General features: G+C 41.0%; 1 pseudogene; it reads left to right on the top strand.

The window, feature by feature from the left end:
* The first annotated feature begins 426 nt into the window (after positions 1-426).
* LOC148034543 (uncharacterized) lies at positions 427-26,179 on the top strand (annotated as a pseudogene).

Below are 26,179 nucleotides of genomic sequence, written 5' to 3' on the forward strand. Positions count from 1 at the left end.
GTGGGAGGGGCAGTAGATCTTTGGGTGCCTTGGAGCTAGTGCTTGGACCTTTGTGTCGAGGTGGGTTCATTGCTGTCAACTCCTCTTATCTTGAAGATTTCTACACTGAGAGACTGATATTGCTATGTCTTCTTCCTCCTTCTTCTTCCTAATCTCCGCCTCTTCCTCCTTTTCTAGATTCCACTTTTATTCTCTTTGCCTTGCCCCTTTCTTCTTTCTTCCATCGTACTTTCGTGCTTTTGGACCGCTTTGTGCTTTGTGTAGGTCTATTTTCTCCTTCTTCTCTTTCTCTTCTTTGGCCTTCTTCTGTGAATTCTCTTTCTTTGACTTATTGGTCCTTCCTTGGCCAAATTGTGTGGAGGGGACCTATTCGGCATCTCACCGACTGCCTCACCGTCTTGTGCTTTCCCTAGTGCTTCTCTTATGATGACTGTCAAGATTCCTCTGAAGCCAATAGTGGAGGCCGTTGAGGACGATGATTTGTTGGCTTTGGATGCCGAGGACTCTCCCCCCATGGGTCTTCTGCTAGTGGCTAATGCTTTTGCTGATTTCTCTATTGTCTTCCTCATGAAGCCATTGAGGTTTACTTTGTCGAAGGACCAGTCACCAATACTCTGTAGCATTGGTACGTTGGTTCTATTCATCAATGCATTATACCATTGACTGGAGAATAGAGTGTGCACCATTTTGGCCTGGATTTGAACCTTGAGATTAGGGATGTGGCCTGCCATAGTGGGTACCTGTCATAATGCTCTAGTTCATCATTAGTGTCCTCAAGTTAATTTGTTGCAGAAAGGTGAGCAAGAATTAAGTATGCTTTCTAAGGAAATCTAACATGCTTAATTACAAGAAGAGCATCTTTTCCTTCAAGAAACTTACTTATTCCAAAAAGTTTACAACTTTCTATCGGTCATGAGTTAATTTTTATCCACTATCTTTCGCTCTTGGTCAACTGATGGAGGCTTCATTCATGCATTTCATTTGCCTTATTTATTCCCATGTTTGATTGCACCTTTCCCCAAAATACTTCCTAGCATTAAGGTTTGAGGGGTCAAGGGCATTCAATGCTGGCTTGCAGTATTTCACTTTTGCATCAGCCAATCATAGAAGTTCGGGTTCTATTCGAGATTAGCATAGTAGTCCATGTCAAAAGGACGGATGCCGACTTGAGTGATGTAGGTGAGAATATCTGTGAGGAGGTCACCAAATGTGTAATTCTTCCTCAGTAAGGACTCATTTTAAATAAGGGTGGCTCATGACATGATCTTCCAATGATCGATTTGTGAGTGATGCCCAATATCCTAAAAGAAGTAGGAGCTACGTATAAGTGGGATCATACTTGGAGGTCTTAATGGTGCGTCGCTATGCTCAACATTAGTCATGATTTGGCTGCCTTCTTATTCCCACTGGAGTCTGAGAGCATACCACTTCCTCAAGAAAGATAAGTCATTATCGATTAGCTTGTAGAGTTTCGTTGTCAGGACCTAAAACAGGCCTGACAGTGGCTCTCTAGCACTAGCCAGACCTCTAAGTCACACAAGACACCCCACACAACCTTGCATCCAAGAGCCTGTAAGGCACCTGCTACACTAAACTCTAATATCGATCTTGTGTTTGTAATAGAAAACAGTCCAACATTTGCCCCCCCTACTCCTCAAAGGGAGATCCCATACACATTGGTATAATATACCACGTATCATGTACATAGGAGGCAACCCCTTGGCTAAAATATCATGGCCCCACTGCAGCTCTCCTACATCTCGAGGATTGGCCCCTTAATGCATTGCTTCAACATAAAGAACAAACATACAAGCTCCACTCTTTGATTTATTGAACGATCCAGGAGTTGTCATTTCCTCACTAGACTTACCCCAAGGAACCACTCGTCTATCCTACAATAAGGGCTTCCTCACACTCTCAACATTGGTCATTTATTTAGCAATCAAGTGCTATGCATCCAGGTTTTGTACCATGTGGCATGACAAATGCAAATGTGGATGCCTATTGTGCACAAAAATTTTATTCTAAAACAAAATAGCAAAGTGGAGTGTAAAATTAGCCCTTCAATGATTTTCAATCTATACATTGTTGCCACATTGCTAGAGACTAGCACTGAACTTAATCGTGCTACTAGTCTCTTTGGACTTAGGTTTTTATCGTCCTATATGACGTGCACAAACAAAATATCAAACTTTGCATCAGCTTTAGCACTTAAAGTCTTCCATAACCCCTCTTTTCCCCTTACTGTTTATTTGTTGCATTGTTGCATAGGTGTAGGGTTTTGTTTTTTTGTCATTTTCAATGTAGAAAGCAATAAAAATGCACTATAACATAAAGACAAGGGCTAAACTGAGGCTATACCTCATGCTTCAACCTTGCCACATTAACCATATTTTTTTGCATTTTTTCTATCTCAAAAACCTAATTTTCCCTATTTTTTTCTATTTTTGCTATTTATTTGCTCCAAAAATTATGAAATTTTAGAATTCTCAGTTTCTACTTATCAAAACTACTCACCTCCACTTCCATACCAATTTTTGTTTAATGTGAACTCAAAACACCCAACGAAACTCCAAATCTCATCATTTTTCCATGAAAACCACAAATTGCGGGTTTTGCATGTGTTGCGGGAAATTTATTCTTTAAAATTTTTTATTTTCATTATGATTTCAGAGGGTATGCAGCATAAGAAACCAGGAACAAACATTATCAAGCATTTCACTTAAGCTTTTTTATACAAACAAAGAGAACACATACCTACGCATAAAAACCCCTCGGATTTGGAACGTAAGCCGTGCTAGTGAGGCCGCTGATGCTTCTCTTTTGCCATTGACGCACTCCCTTTCTCTAATCTATGACCTCTATCACTCCATCAGCATCATTGCATCCGATTCATCATCAAACCCCATCCCCTTCCTCTCTTAAATTCATATGCATGAACAAACATTAAGAGGAGAGAGGAGAGAGAAAGACTAGTTTTCATTCTTTTTGCACAGCACATCATTCCTTGATTAGATTTCGGTGATGGAAAGCGAAGATTAGGTGCATCTCACAGCCCTCTCCATATCCCTCATCCCTATTTTGTTGAAAAATGTGACAATCGCCCAAAAAATCAACCGCGCAAAAAAAATGCGCACCTCCCCCCATATCGTTTCATTTTTGAGAGATTAGCCAAGCTAATCAAGCTTTAAAGCTTAAACTTGAAAATACCTAGTTCATGCTTGTGGTTTCATACTGCCAACAAATGGATATTTCAATTTTGAGGGGAAAAATCAACCCTAAATTGAAATCCATCTGGACAGGCGTCTTCGTGAGATTGAAATCCATCATGTTGACCTCTCTGTTGTGCTCATCTTGGCTGTTGGATCTAGTAGCTGCTTTATAATGTCAAAGCTTGCAGGGATTAAATGGAGAGTCAAATGATATCTGATCAACAAACTGAGACTTGCATTGGATTCCTGACGTCGAAATGCATCTAGCAAAACTCCAACTCAGTCATGTGCCACCATTTAAATTTTCATGAAATTTGGCTCTTTGACACATCTTGGCCATGTTTCCACTTCAAAACGGGCTCAAACCGCTTCCAGATCGGCTCAAACTTGGCTCCTAAAATGTAGCTCTCATTGGCGACCACGAGATAGGGCGACTCAACATGTCAAATCCCACAAACAAATTTGCACAAATATAACCACAAAGAGCATCAAGCTAGTACAAACAATACACAATAAAACACAACACAACTCTCACCCTACCCCTTGACAAAACCAAGGCATGAAATCCACAAGGAGTAGGCCTAGCATAATTTGAGCGAAATCCCAAAGCTAGTCACTAAACGACTACTCCAACACCACCAAGATAAAAAGAACTATCAGAGAGGTCATCCTAAGTGGTGGTTTGAACTACCTACCTAACTAAGGACAACTCAACAAGGAGCTCCTACTAGGTGAGGACTCCTATAGCTTGATCACACTGAATATTATATTTTAGCACATTCTTCTTTAGCTTTAATTCTTCCATACTCGAGCACGTAAAAAGGAGGGAGTTGAGCATAGTGACCCAAGGAGAACAGTGCATCGACCTCAGGTCCTTGTCTCGGTACCCAAGAACCTATCAAGCCCTCACAAGGTGACACTCAATCCTTTGGGATGCTCACTTTTATTTTTGCTCCAACCTTCTCTTATTCTTATTTTTTCAGCTAGATGCCACCCCTAGGAAGACAAGGCATTGGCCCCAAGTCTTGTCACGTCCCTAGGAACCTACCAAGCCCTTGCAAGGTGATGCACAACTACTCAAGAGTTTTTCTTTCTCTTTTTTTCCCCTATTTTTAGAGGGGTTAGAACCCCTTTTTACACACCTCTATATATGTTTATTCTTCAACTATTCATGGCTTTACTTCTTTGCATATATGTGTTCGAGCAGGCTTGTTTAACTACCTCACAGCTAATAGAAACTCCTAGAACGGCCGCCTAGCAGGTCAACAGAATAGGGTCACTAGGATTGCCTTCTAAAACAGGTCTTTTAGTGCCTAACAATGCCTTTGCAGGAGGCAACAATTGCTCAGACCTCCTACAAACATACTTAACCTAAACATGGGACTTCATGCCTTGATTGCCTGTCCCCAATAAACAAAAAGAAAGTAAACCTTACATACACATATATCAGTATCTGCTTAAGGGAAAAAAAACTCAGAAAGGGGACAAAATTGTAACGTGTCCACCTGTTTGTCTTCAGGACATGTCTTAGCAGTCCATCGGAAAGGATATCTAGAAAGCTCCACCTGGCACTCCCATGGAATGTTACGGGGCTTGCGATCTAGGACTTTCCGCATCTGCCACGTAGCGGAAGTATTCCGGCCGTTCCCACTTAGGAGCGACCTGAATTAGGGTTTTGCTTATTGGTCATTTCCTAATGGCAACTAGCGTCAGACCCAAGCAAACTACTTTACGTAGAAATGCCAGTTCCGAAGCGGATTCACAGTGCACTTGGTTCAAGGAGAATGGGAAACGAGAGGGATGCAAAGCTCTATCTCTCTGCCATAAGGCATAGTCCCATTCCATTCCCCTAAAACAACGTAAATCGGGATCAATCATAACTCTAGGTCAACGCTTTTGTTGTTCTGTTCCTTGACAATCTTCTTGTTGTCCATCGTGATTTGAGAAAAGTTCCCAACCAACCGGGACCACCTATCCATAGGACGGACCTATGGCCACATCCATCGTAGCCGGCAGGAGGGTCGTCTCCTAGCATCCACATGGACATCTCACCCCAAGTCTAGGTTTTCCTTCCTAATTTTTATTTGGTATTGTTATAATTCAATCGTGCAAGGGTAATTGTTGGAAATAGGATGCATTTTTCGTCTTAAATGCTTTAGAAAAATTAGCTCATGACGGAGGAATTTAGTCATTAATATTTTCAATAAAACAAGCAAAATAAAGGGAGCATAAATGCATTTCTAGCAAATAGCTTTATGCATTGCAATGAATTAAAAATTAGACTAATGTCCATTATTGTAAAAAGAAATTAAAATAAGTATACTTCGTTTAAACATGGAAGTATAAACTGCATACACATTATTAAGCCATATCCTCTTCGCAATGAATCATCATGGGAAGTGCTAGGAATCCTTAGGAAAGTGCAAGGCATGAAATGATTCTTACGATGCATAACTCTAGGCAATTATCATTTGTCAACGGAATAAATTATTAGTAAAAGGTTGCTTGTTTAGCATGAATTTTGTTCACAAGTTATAAGGAAGATTAGTTAGAATTAACCTAACCTATGTCTGACCTTAAATCGATAAGTTAGGGTTGAAAATCAATTTACGCGTAGACAACGAGTCATGTGTTTATGGAAATGATAACTTAATTATCCTCAAGGGTTAAACACATTGGCATAAACCTAAATACCTAAGCCGCGGAGTACTCGTTTAGAAAGAGTTAAATTCCAAGAAATTCACTAGAAATTAATACATGACCTAATCGCACGTATTGCTAAAACTGAAACTCCTATACCCAAAATACTTGCCCACATTCACCGAATGTAGGGACAGCGGAACATACTTGAAAAGTGATATGGGGTTTGTCCCTAAGAATCTTACGCTAAAAAGATGGAACTTGGAACCCTAGGACTGACGACGTCAGCCTAAGGTAATCAGGAACAAATTGTTTCGTGACTCCATTCGATGAGTAGAATAGTCTCATAGTTCGATGCAACACTTGTGCAACAAGTGCGGAGTCGTATGACCTTGTGATTGGATCACAAGGGAATGGCCAATTCTCGCAATGAGGTTGGCAAGTCCTTACGCAAGTTATCTTACAAGAGGATGAATAATCATCCTAATATAGTATCTTTCTTGAGTAAAGATAATCGCTTGGAAGCAAAAGATCAGTCGATAAATTGGAATAATCTATGAACTTAAGGTTTGACCAAGTTGGGTTAATAGGGTACGCCCTAACCCAGGATATAGGGGATCTTGCCAAGTTGCAAGTTATCCCGAATCAAGTGCTGGACGCATTCGAAAGAAAGGATTCATTCCTTAGCAGTTTGCCAACAAAAACAACCAATGGGAAATGTTTGTGCTTGTTACAGATTTCAGAGCACTGTTTGGCTTTGTTTGATCAATGAATTAAAAGATAAATGGATATCTAATACTTCAGGTTGAAGGCCTGAAGGGAGAGGCGGCTTCAGTTACCCCCGACTGCTTGCCTGACCCTAACCAAGGGGGTTGTTAACCGCGTCGGGAAAGTGGACCGAACCTGCCGCGAGAGGTCTCTCCGTTGAGCACTACTTGGAGTAGCAGGACTCTTGGGTGCCAGGGGGGCTTTGGCCGTAATTGTTACATGTCCAACTTAATGTGTTAGGTAATTAGATAACTAAAACAACCAGAGGAAAGTGCGGTGGATGTGGCCATAGGTCAGTCCTACGGATGGGTGGTCCCGGTTGGCCAAGAACTTTTCTCAAATCATGATGGATAGCAGGAAGATCGTCAAGGAACACGAACAACAAAAGTGTTGACCTAGAGTTATGATTGATCCCGATTTACGCTCTTTTAGGGGAACGGAATGGGACTATGCCTTATGGCAGAGAGGTTGAGCTTTGCATCCCTCTCGTTTCCCATTCTCCTTGAACCAAGTGGAACGTGAATCTGCTTCGGACCTGGCGTTTCTGCGTAAAGTAGTTCTCTTGGGTCCGACGCTAGTTGCCATTAGGATATGACCAATAAGCAAAACCTTAATTCAGGTCAGTCCTAAGTGGGAACGGTCGGAATACTTTCGCTACATGGCAGACACGAAAATTCCTACATCGCAAACCCTGTAACATCCCATGGGAGTGCCGAGAGAAGCTTTCTAGATATCCTTTCCGATGGACTACTAAGACGTGTCATGAAGATAACAGGTGGACACATTACAAAAATGGCCACAAGAATCTCCTCCATAGCAAAGGCTCCCTCTAGTGGCTTTGTCAACTTGTATGATGAAATCATTAAAACAAAAAACCATTAAATGTACTTGCACCAAATAGTCATGTGGCCCTCTTGGCCTAAAGAAATAACATAGTTCACTTCTAACAAAACTATCCCTCATGGCCTAAAGAAATCAAACACTTGAACTCAACAAAAATCGGCCCTCTTAGCCTAAGGGTATCAAAAAAAATAGTTCATATACATTTTCCCTTAAAAAATCTTATTAATATACAACAAGATGTTCCATCCCAAGGAGGAAATAGGGCTCATGCCCTAAAATAAATGCATCAAATTGTGACCATTAGCTATTGCATAAATAGCAAGAGATGTATGTATAACATGTCGTCTAACCAACCTATGGGTTCAAGATAATAAAGGCAAATGGGTATCGGCCACCCTTTGCATCACCCATACTAACCATTGCCTACCATATAGGGCATGTTCTGATAAAAGCCCACACAATCCACCATGGGTCCTATCTCATCATCCATAGAGATATCCAAACTAGGACCATAGTTAAAGAAAAGTTTGCTAATGAGTCTGCAAAAACTGATTCCAATAATATGGAACCAGTTAAAGAGACACTCTCTCAAACTCATCCATTAGAGGGTCATAGCAATGTGATAATACATGGAGAGAATAGGATTTTGAACTGTGTATGTCCCATTTAGTTGGTTCAATACCAAATGGGAATCCCCCTTTACTAACAACTGACGGATACTTCCTTTCTTAGCAATATTTAATCCCATGATTAAAGCTTTGTATTCCACCATGTTATTGGTAAATCCAACCCCAAGATAAACATCCAATTTCATTATGACTCTACATCGGGGGTCTTTAATAACTATCCCTATACTCCCTTTCTTGTTGGGACTCCTGGATGCTCCATCAAAGTACATTGTATACATCCACAATGGGTTCACATAGCTAGCCATTGTCAACTCCTCTACTTGTAATTATGATAGTCAAACTTTAGCATGTTCAAAGGATGTATTGAAGGCTCCATACCACCCTCTTCATTGAATATAACAGGGATGCTTGTTAGAATTCATAAGTAGTGATGACAAAAGGCTTTGATTTCCCAAATGAATGATCTGTCCTCTTGCTCAATCACTTTATATCCTTTGCTCCACCAGATAAGCTTCCCCTGATGGTATATTTGCTCCAAGTATGGGTATTACAAATAAGAAATCAACCACCCCATCAACCTCTGTCGACTCTTGCAAGTTCCTTGATCGGCCCAGTATTGACCTACATGCATTTATTTCGTTAGTACATTTAGAGATAATAAGGTTTAATATCATTAAGATTAACCTTATTTTTAAACTCAACTCCCTCAAGCTTAGCAGTAATGCCATAGATTTATTCTTCCCTATTCTTACGATCTTGTAGGAACCGTCCCATTTGGGCTCAAGTTTTCTTGGAAACAATTCTCTATGTGCATCATAATAAAGAACTAATTCCCCCTTCTTAAAGGTGTACTTCTTCAATTTTAAATCATGCAATTGCTTCATCCGATGCTTAGCCACTTCATGTGAAATAGAATCTATAATTTGAGCTCATCCAAGTGGGCCGCCAGAGTCATAAAATGCTCGAAGAGGGTATCCTCATCACCCAAAGAATGATTGATTGCAAATCTTATGGTTGACAACTCAATCTCTAAGGGCAAGACACACTCCTCCCCATAGACTAGCTTCAACGGGGTGTGGCCAGTGGCTTGTTTAAACGTCATGTTATATGCCCACATTGCCACATATAGTTTTTTATCCTAGTCACGTTTCTTCTCAGACACTATTTTTAATAGAATACCCACAAGCTACTTGTTAGTACTTTCAACTTGTCCATTTGCCTGCAGGTTATAAGGAGTCATCTTGTTGTGCTTAATTTGCCATGCCTCAATCCCTTGTTTAGGAAATGGGTTCCACAGTCCAATATTAATTCTTTTGGCGTACCAAATCAGCATATAATCTACTCTAATAAGAAACTAGCAATCTCTTTTGCATCATCCTTTCTTCTCGCTTGTGCTTCTGACCACTTTCTAAAGTAGTCAGTCATAGCCACAATAATATATCGCTTTTCCAGAGTGGACGACGGAGTAATAGGACCTAGAAAGTTAATGCCTCACTTTTCAAATGGAAGTATAGCCATAATGGAGTAAGTGGTCACTTCCTATTCTCCCTACTATCATGCCGTTGATAAGTATGACATCTCTTAACATACTCGAATGCATCTTGGAAAATGGATGGCCACCAAAATCTGGCTCTTAAAGCTTTTTGGGACGTCAATCATCTAGCAAAATGCCCTCCACAAGCAGAGTCATGGCACTCTTCCAAAATGAATGGAACCTCGTCAAGCATCACACATCAGCAATAGATATCATCAACCACCTGCCAATATAGTGTTCTTGCAATCAAAGAAAATTTCAAGGCCTACTGTCTAATTTTTCTCTTTTCTAACTTTGATAAACCAACTCCAGCCTCTCATGTCGAGAGGTGATGCATTATAGCAGTATACCAAGAGAGGGAATAAATGTTGTATCAATTTTAAACATTTCCCTGATATCACTTCCTTCAACTAAAGTGTCTTTTGGCTCCCCGAAATCCACAAGGCATTCCACAATGCCCTACAACCTCGGTGGCTTACTTCTAATCTCATAATCAAATTCTTGCAAAGTGATTAACCACTTTGCTAAATGATCAGGCAGCTATAACTTGTTCATCAACAATCGAAGCCTTTCCGCCTTCATATAAAATACAATCCTCTCATAGAGAATGTAGTGGCCAAATGTTTTAATTACAAATACCATTGCTAGGCACAATTTCTCCATATACGTGTAGTTAATTTTTTATATGCTTAACTTCCAACTAAAAAAAGTGATCGAATGGTACCATTTTTCCTTTCAGATTTGGGATAAGCAGTAGTTGATACTATGCATGGTGGCTGCTAAAAATATATAGAATACTTCACCCCTTTTAGGTACTTTTAAAACTGGTGATTTTACTAGCTCATACTTCACATCATTAAAAGCTACCTTACAAGGGTCACTCCATTCAAATAGACAGTTAAAGGACAATAGATTCATTAATGGTAACATTCTTTTTGCCAGGGCATTTATGAACCTCCAATAATACCCTACCGATGACAGAAAGCTATGCACTTCTTTTTTAGGAGCGCGGGGCAGACTCATGGCAACTAAACACCATATTGGGGAATATGGGAATTTTCCATAAGTTTGGGACATGTGATCAAATCTTTGGATTTGTCATAATTTGAACACTATAACTCTAAATCGAACGCTCTATAGCTCAATAGATTCCAATTTTCCAAGTGCTTTCCAATGATAGGTCACATCATATGGTTTTGAGAAACTTATGGGCATGTTATCCGGGTGCCACCTTTTTAGTATTCAAAAAACGGAAATTGGGAGATTCCCAAACTCACTAATATTGTGTTACTATGACCTTGATCTTTTCAGGATCAGTCGTGATCCCTATTGAACTGACCACATGACCTAACAAGAGCCCATAAGGCATCCCAAAGACGCACTTCCATGGGTTAAGAGCTATGCAAAATTATCTACAATGCTCAAAATACTTCCACAAAATAATCAACTACCTTTCTCTTATGGTGGCTACCCCCATGTCATCAATGAATACTTTCAACTCCTCTGGGGAGATCTCACCAAATGTCTTATCTGATGTTCATTGCCAATGAACCAAGTGCATTACATAAACCAAATGACATCACGTGGTACACAAAGGTACCTAAGTCAATAATAAACATCGTTTTAATCTTGTCTTCTTCTGCAATCACCATCTGGTTATAACCCACAAAACAATCCATAAAAGAATATACTTCCCTACCCACTAGTTGATCCAAAATTTGGTCAATAAAGAGCAACAAATAGTAGTCCTTAACTATTTTCGTATTTAGCTCTCTAAAGTCCACGCAAAGCCGAATTTGATTATTTTTCTTCTTCTTGATCACAACTACTGAACACCATTTAGTATGCTAAACAAGGAAGATCAAACCCACATTCCGCAACTTATGTAGCTTCTCAAACAGCCTGTGCCTTAGTTCAAAAGGCATATGCCTTACTTTCTGACATACAGGGCGGCTTCCTTCCTTTAGAGGAATGGTATGCACATCTAGGTTGGGAGAAATGCCTCTAAATTTTTCATAACTCCAAGCGAAGATATCACGAAACTCCTGAATCTGGCACACATAGTTATCTCGTTCTTCTAAACTGAGCATGGATCCCAATTTAATTGGTGTTGAGATATTTGCAATCAGACCTACTTCAGTCCCTTTGTAAGGAGCAGTGAGGGCTCACGACCAGAATCCCATATGCACAGTAGGAGAAGTGCTACCATTCAGTTTCCTATAAAGCATTGTACTTGCACTCTTTTCTAAGAAATAATAGTACTCTTTTCTTTCCAGTAAAGTGTCTATGTCACTGTGCACACACAAGATTGTGTTTATGAGTCCAAGTCTCAATCTTGGAACCTAATTCACTTGTGTGACAATTTGTCTTGTCATGGTCAATGTCTTCACGAGTTTCTACTTTTTCTTTCAACCTCCATAGCTTTTGTCATAGCCATGTCCTAGATCCAAGTTTCTAACATGGTATAAGAGCCCAGTGGGGCATGGCACTACTCCTCCAGCTCCATTCTACTCTCATCTAACTCAACTTTGTTGAGATCAGTCCATCTTGTCCAGCTCAGGTTAAGTCTTGGACCTCATCTCCCACTCCTTCTTCTCCATTTGACCTTGTGGCAGCCATAGCCACCCTACATCTATCCTGCTTCAAGCTCTTAGATCTCTTCAACCAGACAAGATCTTGACAAGCTTTCTTCTAAAGAAATATAGCCCTTCTTCTGGAGCTCCTCTCTATCACCTCAAAACTTGACATTTCCCTGTCCACTACTCAGCATTGTCATTTTTCTTAGGATCGGTCCTGTGGCCTCCATAGCCAGGCAGTGCCTAGTCATCTTGGAGCTATGGATCTCACACTACAGGCCCATGAAGTAAGCTTCATCCTTATATAAAAAATTTCAAAATGATCAAGTATAGCTCTTGTAATGTCAAAAAAACCAGGATGCCCCCAGAAACCATAACCGTGACTCCATAGCCATTTTCACCTGAAGCTCAAAAATCTCATCATTTTCTCTCTCTTGCCACCTAGAACAACCCATTGCCACTCTGATCTACTATCCAAGCATCAAATCAAGGAGAAGAAGAACCTAGATTCATTGATGAAAGATCAACGACCCCGAACTAAGAAGATTTATAAACCCGGACATAGTCTTTACATAGTGTGTTTTCACACTATCATTACTTGTATCTCTTGACACACTGTAATCTACTCTTCCACTGATAAAGTCTAAGAATTATGGAGTTGTTTGCTGCTGCTCCAGCCATCTAACATGGGCAAAGACTCTCCAACTGCTCACTTCAAAGGAGTCCGATTTCATACCTGGAAGACCTACATCAAACTCATCTTGATGAAGAAGGGCCCTCTAGGGGCCATTACCACTGGAAAAGAAAAAAAGCCTCGTGATGTAGACCTTGCAGTCACTTGGCAAAAGAATGATGATAAGGCTCAAGCCATTATCAAACAGGAGCTAGACGATAGTTATATCCACCATGTGGATAATTGTGAAACTACTCAAGATACATGGAAGAGACTGTTAACCCCAAGTCAAGATGGCGAAAAATGGAGGAAAAGCAAAGGAAGATGGAAAAATAGCAAAGACATGCAAGCGGCCCCTAAAGATGAACTGGGGCAAAAAACGCAACCTTAAAAGAAAAGGCCCCTCAAAAAACTCAGAAAATTCTTGTAAAGAGCGCCAGGCTCCCTCCTGTGCCCATTGTAAAATATTAGATGGGTGTAGGCTAGAGGCACGAGACTAAAAGAGGAAAATGGAAAAAGGACCTTGCCACAATGGCCGGTCATGAAAAAAAGGGATGGGTGTCCATGGGATTTTAGGGTTTGTATATATAAAGTTCAAAAAGTGAATAAGAGATCATTCTTTGGTGTGTGGCAAAAGGAGTCTTCTTCTTCTTCTCTCCTTCTCACCTTCTTGCTTGTGTGTGCTCTTGAGAGAGGGAGTGTGAGAGTGTGAGGGAGTGAGTGTGTGTGAGGGTGAGGGATCAAGAGGGTGAAGCTCTTCACCATCTCCTCTTCTTCTTCTTCCCTTCCCTTCTCTCTTCTTGCGCGCGTGGCTATGGAGGATGGAGCTTGGAGGTGGAGGCTTGAGGATGTTTGAGCTAGCATCTAGGATCGTGGAGCTACCGGTGTGTGGAAGAGAGGAGGCAACTCATGTTGGCACTAAGGTAAGCTCACTACACTCATAGGATCCGACGGTGCGCCAGTTAGGTGAGAGATAGCCATTAGAGCTCGCTTGGAATGCTTGAAACAATAAGCGATCTGTGGGTCTTGGCAGTTGAGCGAAAGCTCCCACATTTTAGTTCTGTTGCCAGGACCAACTGATTCAAGCTTGAGCACTTGCGCGCCTCATATCGAGCATCGAAGTAAGGGATTCATCCCTGAATCGAAGCTTGAGATAGGTAGGAAGTTGGGTGTTTTTAATCTTCAAAACAAGTAAGTATTTTGGGTTATTTTGGTTGTTTGATGATTAGGAAACATGGAGAAATCAGTTCAGTATTTTGCTTTCGATTCATGTTGCATTTAGAGTAGGATAGGATTAGGAAATTGCACCGGAGAAATTTACTGTTGCAAAAAAGGGCACAACAGGGCAAAACAAAATTGTGCAAAAATGGCAAAAAGTTTGCTTGCAATGCTTAAGATTGGTAAGTGAGTGATTGGAGGCGTCAACACTATACCCGGCAAGGGGTATCAGAGCCAAGAGGCCAAGGAAGCACTCATTTGCAACATTTCAGTGTAAAAGAGAGAGAGAGAGAGAGAGAGAGAGAGCTACCAGCCAATTTGATTTGATCGCACCAACGATGAGCCCGTCACTCCATCCACGTATATGAATCCGTTCTCTTACTTCCTTAGGTAGGATCTGGAGGGTTATGCCTGGTATGATTGAGTGAAGTACAAGAAACGATCGAAATCGAGTTTGCGTTGTTTACGTGCGCCACGTTCGGCCCGTCCGAGTGGCCACTCCTGGGCCAAGTCCCAGAATCGGCCCTCGGCCCCTCGCCATTCGGCCCATCTGACCAAAACCCTAATTGGCCCATCCAAGTCTATAATTCGGACCGTGGACAAATTCGGCCCTCGGCCACGTGTCAAATTCGGCCCACTTGCCTCGGCCCCCGTCCGAGTCAACCACTCGGCTTGTCCGAGCAACCTTGTCCGAGTCAACCACTCGGCCCGTCTGAGTGACCCCGTCCGAGTGACTCCATCCAAGCTCACCCTGTCCAAATCCCGAATTCGGCCCTCGGCCCATGTGCCTCGGCCCGTCCGAGTAACCCTCGGACCCTGCAATTTGGACCAGTTGGGCTGAGTGTAGATTTTTACTAGTTTTTCAAAAATTTGACCTGACTCGACTAGGACTTAGCTGCTCAAACTGCCGAAAGCCCATAGGATGCTTAGAACATGATTCTGGCACACGGAACAGGCAAAATTGTAGGGCGCCGCTGCTTAGCAACTAGAAGTGGGCAGTTGTGAGACTCGGAGGCTTAGACATGACCCGCTGAGCTGTAAGGCCTGATCGGACCCAAAAATGAACAAGGCAACACCTTAGGGAAACCCTAAACCCTGACAAGACAGCCAGAAAGTTGACCAACAAGCCTATTCGGCCCAAAACAATGCAAGAGTGTGTAAGAAGACTAGGAAGTGGTTGCTGCACTCATCCTGAATTTTCATACTTGAAGTACACTTAAGGAAACTGAAAGCTTGATTGAGTACAAGTGCACGAGGAAAGACACATTGAGTGGCCATAAATTGAGGATTGTATTAAATAACTGAAGGAACTCACCCAGATAAACCACTCAAGGAACCCACCAATAGGAGAGAACCCAATACATAGACAAACCATCAATGCGCAAGGGTAGGACCAAGCAAGGGACGCTGACAAAGTGGATCTGACAAGCCTATTGAACCTGATCGATAGCTTGGTGGAGCACGACAACTCGACAATGGCAAAAGAAAGTCCAGACCGTAGATATAGTGAGGAATTTGACTTAGGATCCTTTCCAGGTTTAGTTCAGTAGAGCTGGTCAGTAGTTACAACATTCATGCTCAATACGAGCACCGCGGTAGGACGGCGGATGCTATCATTGCAGATCTAGAAGAGGAGAGAAAGCTGGCCCGCAAGGCATTGCAAAGCATGGCGGAGTACAATAGGGATCAACAGGCTAGGAACCAAAGGCAAGGCATGGTGTTGCGGGAGGTGCAGCGGGTACTGAACTTGGCTGGCAGGACGAACCATGAGAGGGCACTAGAAGGAGACTTAATGCTGAGTGAGCTTCTTATGAAGCGACTGCTTGATAACATGGCTGTAGAGCAAAGTGCCACGACTCTAGTGACATCGTCGCTCGTAGGATTAGGAGCAAACCAAGGCTCAAAGAGCCAGGCTAAAATCCCTATTGTTGCCAATCAACTCGATAAGTACCAGCCCCATGACGATCCCTACAACTTTGTTGAGTAGTCCGAGCAAGTCTGCGAAGCCAATGGCCTCAACGACCTGACTCAACGCTCTCAAACATTTGGTCTTTGCTTGGGCGACAAGGGTAGGATGTGGTATACGAGATTAGATAACGCACAACGAGCCAACTTCGATGGCCTCAAGGATCTCTTCATTAAGAGATTTGCCTGCGCAGATACTCCGATAATCTACTAGTACGCTTGATGAATGTCAAGCAGAAAGAGAAGGAGGACATTCCGATTACGTGACCCATGTACGAAGTCTCTTCAAGAGAATCCCTATTGGAGAGTAACCGACTGAAAGAGCAGTGTCAACTATATTCATCAGCAGGATTGAGAATGAGGAACTACACAAGGCTTTGGCAGGCAACTCGAGCTTGCAACGAGACGCGCTAGCCAGGATCTTTGAGGAGGCCATCCAAGTTGATGATCAGCTGAAGGAGCGGAGCTCCAGAAGCACGAACCTAGAGGAGACCAACTCGCGAAGCTCAGAGAGAGCGTCAGCCTCGAGTGAGCGATCAGCCCCCTCATCGCAGGATAAGGGAAAAACCACCAAAACGAATCAAGACTTGGCTCATGTTAGAATGGAACTAGCCAAGTTGCAAGATATGTTGAGACGACCAACGCGCCCACACATCCAATGCGTGTACTGTGGTGGAAACCACTTGCCAACTGAGTGTCAAGACCCTAGGTAGCGACCTTGCACTAATTGCGGTAGGTTCATCGGTCATGACGTTGCGCATTGTAGACTGCCAAGGAGACTTCCATACTCACAACCATATGGCCAGCCTTACCTAGCGAACAGGCCGCAGCCATTTTTCGGAAGGGGATCCCCATTGGCCCTCCTTGCGCCTAACGACATTAAGCCAGCCATTCCTAGGATGGAAATAAATCCTATAGGCATTCCTAGGCTGCTTGGTCCTTACCTAACCCACCCACTGAGTGACGCTCTTGTCCACTATGTGGAAGAACCAAACGAGGAGGAAGCTTACATATGCCCTTACGTTTTGCGCGACGATGAGGGCAACACTGTCCTCATGGAATATCGCCCCGTCCTGGTGATGGCATTAGGAAGAGGATGAGGTAAAGGCCTAGGAGGGCAGACACAGGATTCAATCACCTGTTGGACCTGTGGCCACCCGGGTCATGTCTCATCGCGCTACCCTGAAAGGGAGTAGCAAAACAGAGATAAGGCTGACTAAAGGTGTGCTGAGTGCTGAATCACCCATCTTTTTGTCGACTGCCCAAGGCGAAAACCGTCATCTAGCTCAGCCAACGAACCATCGGTCCCATTGGGGCTGTTCGGTGTTGAGAACCACGACGGGGAGGCCACGCCTATCCCATTGCGGGTCATGACCCGTGCCCAAACAAAGCAGGTCAGCATTTCTCTGCCAGGACCTAGCAATCTCGATGTAGCCTTGATAGGAAAGAAGAGCCGTAGATGGAAAAGGGGGAAGTCGGAAGTTAAAATCGCACTAAAAATTGAGAGCGCTACAACTCTGCCCGGTGGAAAGAAGGTCTCCGACGCAAAAGCAGAGACGTCAGCCCCTAAGATGGCCGAAAAGGGAAGCGCTAAGGTAGGGGAATACCCGCACCCGAAGTGACAATTAGAGGCCGTAGAAAAGGTGAGAGAATGGGTGAGGGAAGCCCAAGAACACCTAAAAGATGTTGAGCCCATCATAGAGGATGGGATCGATGATCTCTCCAACATAAGTATGCCAACCTCGCTCCCACAACCAAAGTCAATAGAAGCAACTGCACCACAAGCGGTGCCGCTAAGGCCAAGCCTCGGCACTACTATTGGGCCACAGTTCAGTCTCACAGCCACTAGCCACGACAATCCAAGTTAGGAGAGAGACGAACACCCAATGATCTCCTAACCACATTGGTTGCTACCCTTATAACACTTAGCCTAGGAGATCTGCTTAGGCAGCACCCCACCCTATGGCAGGATCTTAAGCAGTGGGTTGACAAGTCACAAGAGCAAGTCACGACAGACCCTCATGACCATGAGGCACAAGAGCAGGTCATGATAGACCCTCATGACCATGAGGCAGAAATGCAAATATCGAGTTTGACACTGCACTCTATGCCTAAGTCCTTACATGTCAATGCCTTTTGGGAGGGCTCCGAGATGCATGCAGTCTTACTGGTCTTAGCCTTAGGCAATACAACGAGGAAGGGAATCATAGACATGAGGGCTGGGGTTAGTGTGCTTAGCCACGCAATGCTTCGGACTTGGGAAAACCCACCTGTTGAGACTACTAGGTTTAATGTCACACTAGCAAACAATATGAGAGTTAAGCCATTAGAGGTGCTTAAGAATTGTCCAGTGAAGATCGCAGGTGTCCAGTTCTCCGCTGACTTTATAATCATGCAGGGTAATGCTCAGGTCAAGAAGTCCTACGGGTCCTTGACCAGGTATATCCCATGCCCAGAGGACGAGCAGGATTGGATGCATACCCTTGCTACAATCGATCTGCCATTCTCTGATCACGAGGCATATGAGCAAGCCATCAAAACAATCGGCAAGACTGACAACACACCCTTCGTGCCAGTTTGCACGATGGTAGGAAGCCGTTGAGGGAAGCTGAAGCCCGTCAACTCCCACGTCCCAACCAACAAAAGGGAACTCCAGGAGATACTAGAATGTCTATCGAACAAGCTAGCTGGCAATCCAGTTTTGCAAATCTCAAACCACTCTAGGATCTCTTAGATGAACCCAAGTGGCAATGGACCAGAGTGCATGACTTAACCCTCATGTATAACTGGGCCCTGGTGCCTGACCAACGACCAAGAATAGACCGAGTCCTAGGAGATGACGAGCAGTATGATGAAGAAAATTCGAAATGACGAATACAAAGACTACCAGTCCTTCAGTGTGATGAAAGTGAGGGTGAGGTAGATACCGTGGAATACGACACTGAGGGACAAGAAATAGAGCAAATACGAGCAGACTCCAAGCCACAGAGAAAGAGTGTCTTCCGGATGGAGCAAGGAGTCATGAGCATGGAATGTGACCGCGCATGGCTGGAACACATAGGAGCCATAGACCTCGAGCAAGCGGGACTAGCCCAGCCAGGAATGACATCAGTATTTAGAACTGAATCACCATCTAAACTGCGCCCACCAGGGGAGACCACCACTTCTAGTGAAGGAGGGGGATTCGACTCTGAATCAGAGGTTAGGTCGGATAGTGATCCAAAGATCCCTAGGCCGCCCACAACCAGACGCGCCAAGGGGGACCTGCTTGTCCACCTGAGGCGCAAACGGTTGAGACGGAAAAGGCAAAACAACCCAGGGATACTCGAATGGAAGAACAACGAAAATCATAGGATCTCCCTAAATGATTTACGAAATTCAAAAAGGGGGATAGGGTGGTAGTTCTGTTAGGTGCCAAACATCAAGCAACACAGACAAGCGAACCAATCGAAGGTCAAGGAGGTGGACCTAGCCCAAGAAGGGAAACCATCCCGAGCAGTCTTCATTGCTGATGACTTGACTAATGAAGAAAAAACGGGTCTTATCACTCTCTTGCGAGAGTACATAGACGTGTTTGCCTGGTCCTTAGGAGAGCTTAAGGGGGTAGATCCAAGTGTTGTGACCCACAACATACCCATGATGCCAGATGCAATACCGGTCAAGCAGCGACCGTACCCTATGAATCCAAAACATGCTCATGTTATCAAGGAGGAGATTGATAAGCTAATGAGAGGCGGATTCACTTATGAAATTGAGCACACATACTGGGTATCACCCATAGTCATCGTGATGAAGAAGAATGGAAAAATTCGAGTGTGCGTCAATTACAAGAAGGTAAACGCTGCCACCAGGAGGGACAACTATCCGTTGCTGTACACCAAGCACATGCTTGAGAGAGTGGCAGGCAAGGAAGCCTACAGTTTCCTAGATGGCTTTAGAGAGTGGGGCATCTTTGCTTACATAGTCATGCCCTTTGGGTTGACTAATGCCCCTGCAACTTTCCAACGCCTCATGTGCACCATCTTTAAGGATATGCTTCGCAAGGAGTTAGAAGTCTTTGTTGACGACCTCTATGTCCACTCGACCTGGACCGAACACTTAGACAAACTTCGAGTAGTCTTTAAGAGGTGTCATTTATACTGTCTCTCCTTGAACCCCTTCATTAGGGGAGTTTTGAGGTCTCGAAAATGCCCTGTAAGAGATCCTAGAGAGAGAAAACAATTTACGAAATAAAATCATTTTATAGAATTTTTAAAAGGTTTATATTTTGGTAAGTTAAAATATCAAAATTCGTTAATAAGTCATTGTCGTGATATTCTCGTGGTCACATCAAACCTAGAAATCTAGGTCGCCATAAAGTTGGCAAGGTTGTCATAATGAAGATCTTCCCTCTCCTCATTAAAGTGAAAAGTAATATTCAATTTGAATTTTGGTGGATACTCGATTGCCTCCCTCCATCGTTTCTCCATTGTTTCTCTCTTCTTTTTTTCTCCTCCTTATTAGTCTCTTCTTTGTTTTCGTTCTTGTTTCTAATCATATCCTTAGCTATGGATCAATCACCCAATGATCTCTGTAACTCAGCTATGGATCAATCATCTAATGATCTCTGTAGCTCTCATAAAAGACCTCTCTATCATCTTCATATTGAGTTGGACAGTGAGTATGAACCGATAAGAAAGAGAACAAAATCTATCACGGTTACAAAGTCTATGAAACATATACTGAGGTTTGAAGGAAAGAAGAATATTGATCTTTGGTTAGATGGAAAGCTATATCCCAAAGAACCTAGCAGAAATAGCACTCCTCCTTTCTATAATAGCTCGTCATTAATGAGGTTTATTGGTGATGGCTACAATGGATTTTTAGGTTATACACTTAACCTTGTTGAAGAAAATGATATCCTTGGACTAGAGAATCATCTTTTGATGAAACACAATATAGAGTTGTTGTAGAAGCTAGAGGATTGTCAACAAAAAATTCATTCATTGGAAAAGCGTATCAAAGCTTATCAACAAAAGCAAACTTTATTAGGCCTTCAAAATTGACAAAGAGCTCTTAAAAATATTGAGAATCTCAAACAAGGAGGAGGAGGCTGTGGTAAAAGAATCCAAGCAGCAAGGTATATTTTTTTTCACTTGAAAATTCTTAAATATGACTTTATTTAAACTACTTGCATTGATTTGTGATGTTAATTTTGCTTAGATCTCTTCTACAACCAAATGCAAGTGAAAGAGATTCTTTAAAAGCAGCTCAGTTTTATTATCATATTCTTCCTTCAGTGGTTTCAAAGGATATTTTGGAGAAGAAGAAATTTAAAAAGGCAAAGAAACAATGCTTGGAGTCATTTGTGAAGGATCATTCTTTGGATTCTGAGTTAGTACAAAAGACACTGGATAGTATTGGTATCAGTCGAGATGCTTATATGCAACTTTTCCAACTTTTACAATCAAATATGAAGCAAGGACAGGTACACAATTGCATACTTCCGAAACCATTTGTGGTTAGGACTATCAGACAGAGAGTTAATAACAAAGTGATGGAGATTCTAGGTGAGCCTTTTCATATCAAGGCTAGCTTCAAGGGCAAGAAAAAGGAGGTTACATGCAATGAATTTAACAATATTTTCCTTGACTTTCCCACCCTACAATGCTTAATGATCAAATTTTATGACTTGTCAGTAGCAGAGGCACAGGGAGTGGCTAGATTTGTGATTAAACTTGATGAAAGTGAGATTCTGAAATGTAAAAAATTGGAGAGAATCTCTATCACCTTGATGAATAGAGCACTTTCGTCAAGTCATTACAATCACTCAACATCATTTAGTGTTCAATCTGAATATAACATCTGGTGGCTAGGAGCATTTGAGGTAGATACTGAGAATTTTGATATACTATATTGGGTTTTTCATCAAACATCAATACCTAATGTTATTCAAAGGCAACAAGTAGGAGAAGAGCTATTTGTTGAAGGATTAGGGAACTACAGGATTAAGTGGCACATAGCTGGTGACCTAAAGACACTCAAATGTATGTATAATGTATCAAAGGGAGCTAACTCGAGATCTCCTTGCTTATACTGCATGTCACCAGTTGTAGAGTTAAACTCAAGCAATTGGAATAGAGCTCCCTCTAGGCACAATAAAGATCCACAGTTTAAACCAGACTTGGACATTCCTTTAGCGAATGCCCATATTTGTACACTTCATGCACTTTGCAGGATAATCGAAAAGCTTGTTCATCTGTATATAGGATTTGCATGGAAGCGATTTGTATCATACTAATTTGGAAACAATCACCATCTTGTGGCTTTATTCTTTTGATCATGCCTAAATCTTCCTAAGTTAGTATAGATTCTTTGATTTTGTGAGTTAGCATAGATTATCAAGTTCCTAGCCTTAAGGCATTCTATCCCGAGGAGGTCAATCATAAATATATACATATATCATGTGGGTTCAACATAAGGGATTTTTAAAATACCATTTTTACACATTTTTTACATACAAAAGGGTTACATATAAAACGGTTACTTACAGATTGAATAGAAAAGGGTTATGTCTTATTAAGGAAAAATTCACAGATATGAGGATATTTATAAATAGACCTTGAATGCACATGATATAGAGGCTATACATATAGTGAATTACCCGAGCATTCTATTAGCATGGTGGGCTCCTCTACAATAGATGCACTGCACATTAGGTCTTTAGATTGGTTATTGTAACCCTTCATCATAAAATACCCAAGTATTAACTAAAAAGGAAATACAAATTAGACAAGAGAGAAACATAATTTGAAAGAAGAGAGAAAGTAGAAGAGTGTACTACACAAGGTTGGATACAATTTTCACCATGCATATGTGATCACCTCTACCATGCATGTATTTACGGATTTGTAGTAATCCTTTTTGTACTAAAAATAAAGAATCCATTTTTGGGATATTACTTTCTTTGCATGAATACTTTACTTTTATCCTTATATTTTTTAACTCATATTCTAACAAACCTATTCGTGGTTTTACAAAATAATAATCAAGTCCTTTAGACCATGCACAATAGTTTCATCCAAATAAATAGTTGTGTATATGCACATATCATATCCTTGCACTAAAGAGCACTCCAAAAATTCAATAATTTTATGCTATAAAGTGTTTAACCATAAATAATTCCTACATATTAAAATATACTTCCTTGAAATATTTATTGTGCACAACTTTGTCTAATAATATACTTATCCACAAGAAAAAAACATATTAGTATCTTTTCATCTATCTACCAAGCATAATGTGATTAGTGTCACACATATACACACATGCAATAAGTAATGGATCATGCGACAAATAAAAAATCCCAAAAAATAAACAAAATGGAAATTATCTTATTTCATAGTCAATTCCAACAATTTTCATAACATGCATGGGAATAAAAAGTAACTACTCCTAGTTGCTAAAACAAAGAAAAGTGCAACGATGGCCAACCTACTACCTCATACAGTAATGAAATTGGCCAAGTGAGAATATGAAAGGTGTTTCCAACATTTATATTGTCCAAACGGATAATCCACAAATCAGACCGTAGAGTGGAATTTAAATTTCATAATGATGAAACAATGACCTAGCAAGATGGCTTCTATGTGGGAGTAATGGGCTACTAAGAAAAAAGAACACAGATGGAAAGAAAAAGAAAGTCGTATGTTGAAATATCCATCTTCAATGGATGAAGTAGAGCAAAGAAAGCATATATGTTTAGCTATGGTAAATTTTTGGTGTAAGCAATCACTAGAGCACTTAGAGAGAGTTATTGAAACATCTATTACTTCATATGACTCTTCAATATTTGCAATCATCAATAGGTAATGTTGAGAGCACTCTTCTATCCAACATCCGTAACACGCTTAGCTAGCTCAAGGTGCCCCACTCAACACATAGGTTCTTTTTAAAGAGATCATATTTGATCATGGTTTTGATAATACATATGGCACAACACAAATGAACCATACAACAATAATAAGTATTTGGGTGCTCATTAGAGAAACATTACTGTAGCTAATTATCATCTTGAGATTAAAGATGATGATGAAGTTTTGCCATTGAGTACCTGCCAAAGATAATTGCCTCGACACAACATCATCACAACTAAAGTAAGATATATATTGAGTACCTGCCAAAGATAATTGCCTCGACACAACATCATCACAACTAAAGTAAGATATATATATTTTATGCCTTTTGGAGCAAAGAGATTTGAGTTTCACCCAAAAAAAGAATATATGTCGAAAGAGGATTGGATGAAAAAGTGTTGTGAAGCATCATGTGCATCTCCCACGTTAATTCAAACCAGTCCTATTATCTTTTATTTCTATATTTTGTGCCAAGTGTTTTGTAGTCTACATGTACTACATGTGCCTATTATATTCATTGTACGAAACTTACACTACACCATTTGTTTCTTGTAGAAGGATTTGGTGTAGGAGAGCCTATATTGATATGAAGGTGCTCAAATTGTACCTCCTGTAGTACTCTATGCTTCCATGTTATGTACTCGTAGCATTGTTTATCTAATTGGAGCAAAATCTAATAATCTCTAGAGTCTGTCCAATCTTTACGTTCATATGAGGGACATCCTTATAGCATTCCATTTGGTTTGGCCACTAGCTCATTGCTAGTGCTATACCAATTTGGTACTTTGTAGTACTGTTGTGATACTATACTTTGCCAAATGGGGTGACAAAATGGCTCCATTCTTGTATTGCATCTCATAGTATAGTACCAAAAATATTTATGTAAAGTTCCAAATTTGTGGTGCATAGTACCAAATGGATTTAGTAGTCCGGTACATTCCTTGGTATAGTACCAAAATAATACTTTGAAATACCAAATGCTTCTATGAGGTACCAAATTGCAAATGTATAGCACCAAATGAATATAGTATTCTAGTACATTCCATGATATAGCATCAAAATGATACTATAAATACCAAGTGCTTCTCTGAAGTACCAAATTTTTATTGTACATTATTAAAAAGATCTAGTACTCCAATACATTCCCTAGAATAGTACCAAAAGGATACTACAAAGATTGTAGTTAGTACATCATGGTACCAAATGGGGGTATCAAATTCTCTAGTACTACTATATTTTATATAATAGTGACAAATACTTTTGTGAAGGTCAAAAGTAGTACTTTGTAGTATCAAATGACTCAAATACTCTATTATATGTTATAGCATAGCACCAAAATTCCTTCTATAAAGTATTAAATTAGTTATGTATAGTACCACAGTAGGTTTTTGTGAAGCCAAAAGGGGTAACAACTAGATCTAGTACTCTACTATTTTTTCAACCATGGTACCAAAATATTTGTGCAAACTATCAAATTAGTTCTATATAGTAGCAAACTGGTTTTGTATAGAACTGAAGGGATTATTAGATAGGTCTAGTACTTTGTCATATTTCCTAACACAATATCAAAATTTCGATGTAAAGTCTCAACTTTGTGCTACAAAGTATCAATTTGATATTGTGGATTCCCAACTCTATACTGAATAATACCAATAGGGGTACCAAGATGTTCTAGCATAGGACTAATGATTATTTTAACTAAAAATCTAACCTTGTGAGTTGGAATATTTAATGTCATAGGTTGAGTTTTACCAAATATTTAAAAGGGCCCATCTAGAGGTACAAATATCTCTCAGATGCTTTGAGGCATTAGAGCCTTGCTTTGCTTGGAAATTGAAGGAGCGGTATACATGTTCTTGTGTATATCATGTCCAAATGGTACAATTTAAGAAGGCATTTAATTTGATGAGAAAAAACAAGTTTGGGCACTCTAGAAAGGATCATGTATGCACATGTTTTGTCTATTGTTGTAGAAATTATGATCTAGGTTAGTGTATGGCAAACCAATCAATATATCATAGCATCACTAATATGTGGTAATACTTATATGTCCAAAGCCTCGTGATTTAGAATACCATGCAAAAAATTATTGTTCAAAGATTGTGGTAGATGTGGAGTTAAGAGGTTGACAATGTGTCCTAATGAGACTTTAGTGGATAGCAAGGACATGACTGTGAAGATCTTCATAGATGCCTCAACAAGGAAAGTGGATACATGTGGGGTTGA

Source organism: Lygodium microphyllum, chromosome 6 (assembly GCF_053477565.2).
Source record: "Lygodium microphyllum isolate KBCC chromosome 6, Lygodium_microphyllum_v1.1.10, whole genome shotgun sequence".
Classification (NCBI taxonomy): Eukaryota; Viridiplantae; Streptophyta; class Polypodiopsida; order Schizaeales; family Lygodiaceae; genus Lygodium; species Lygodium microphyllum.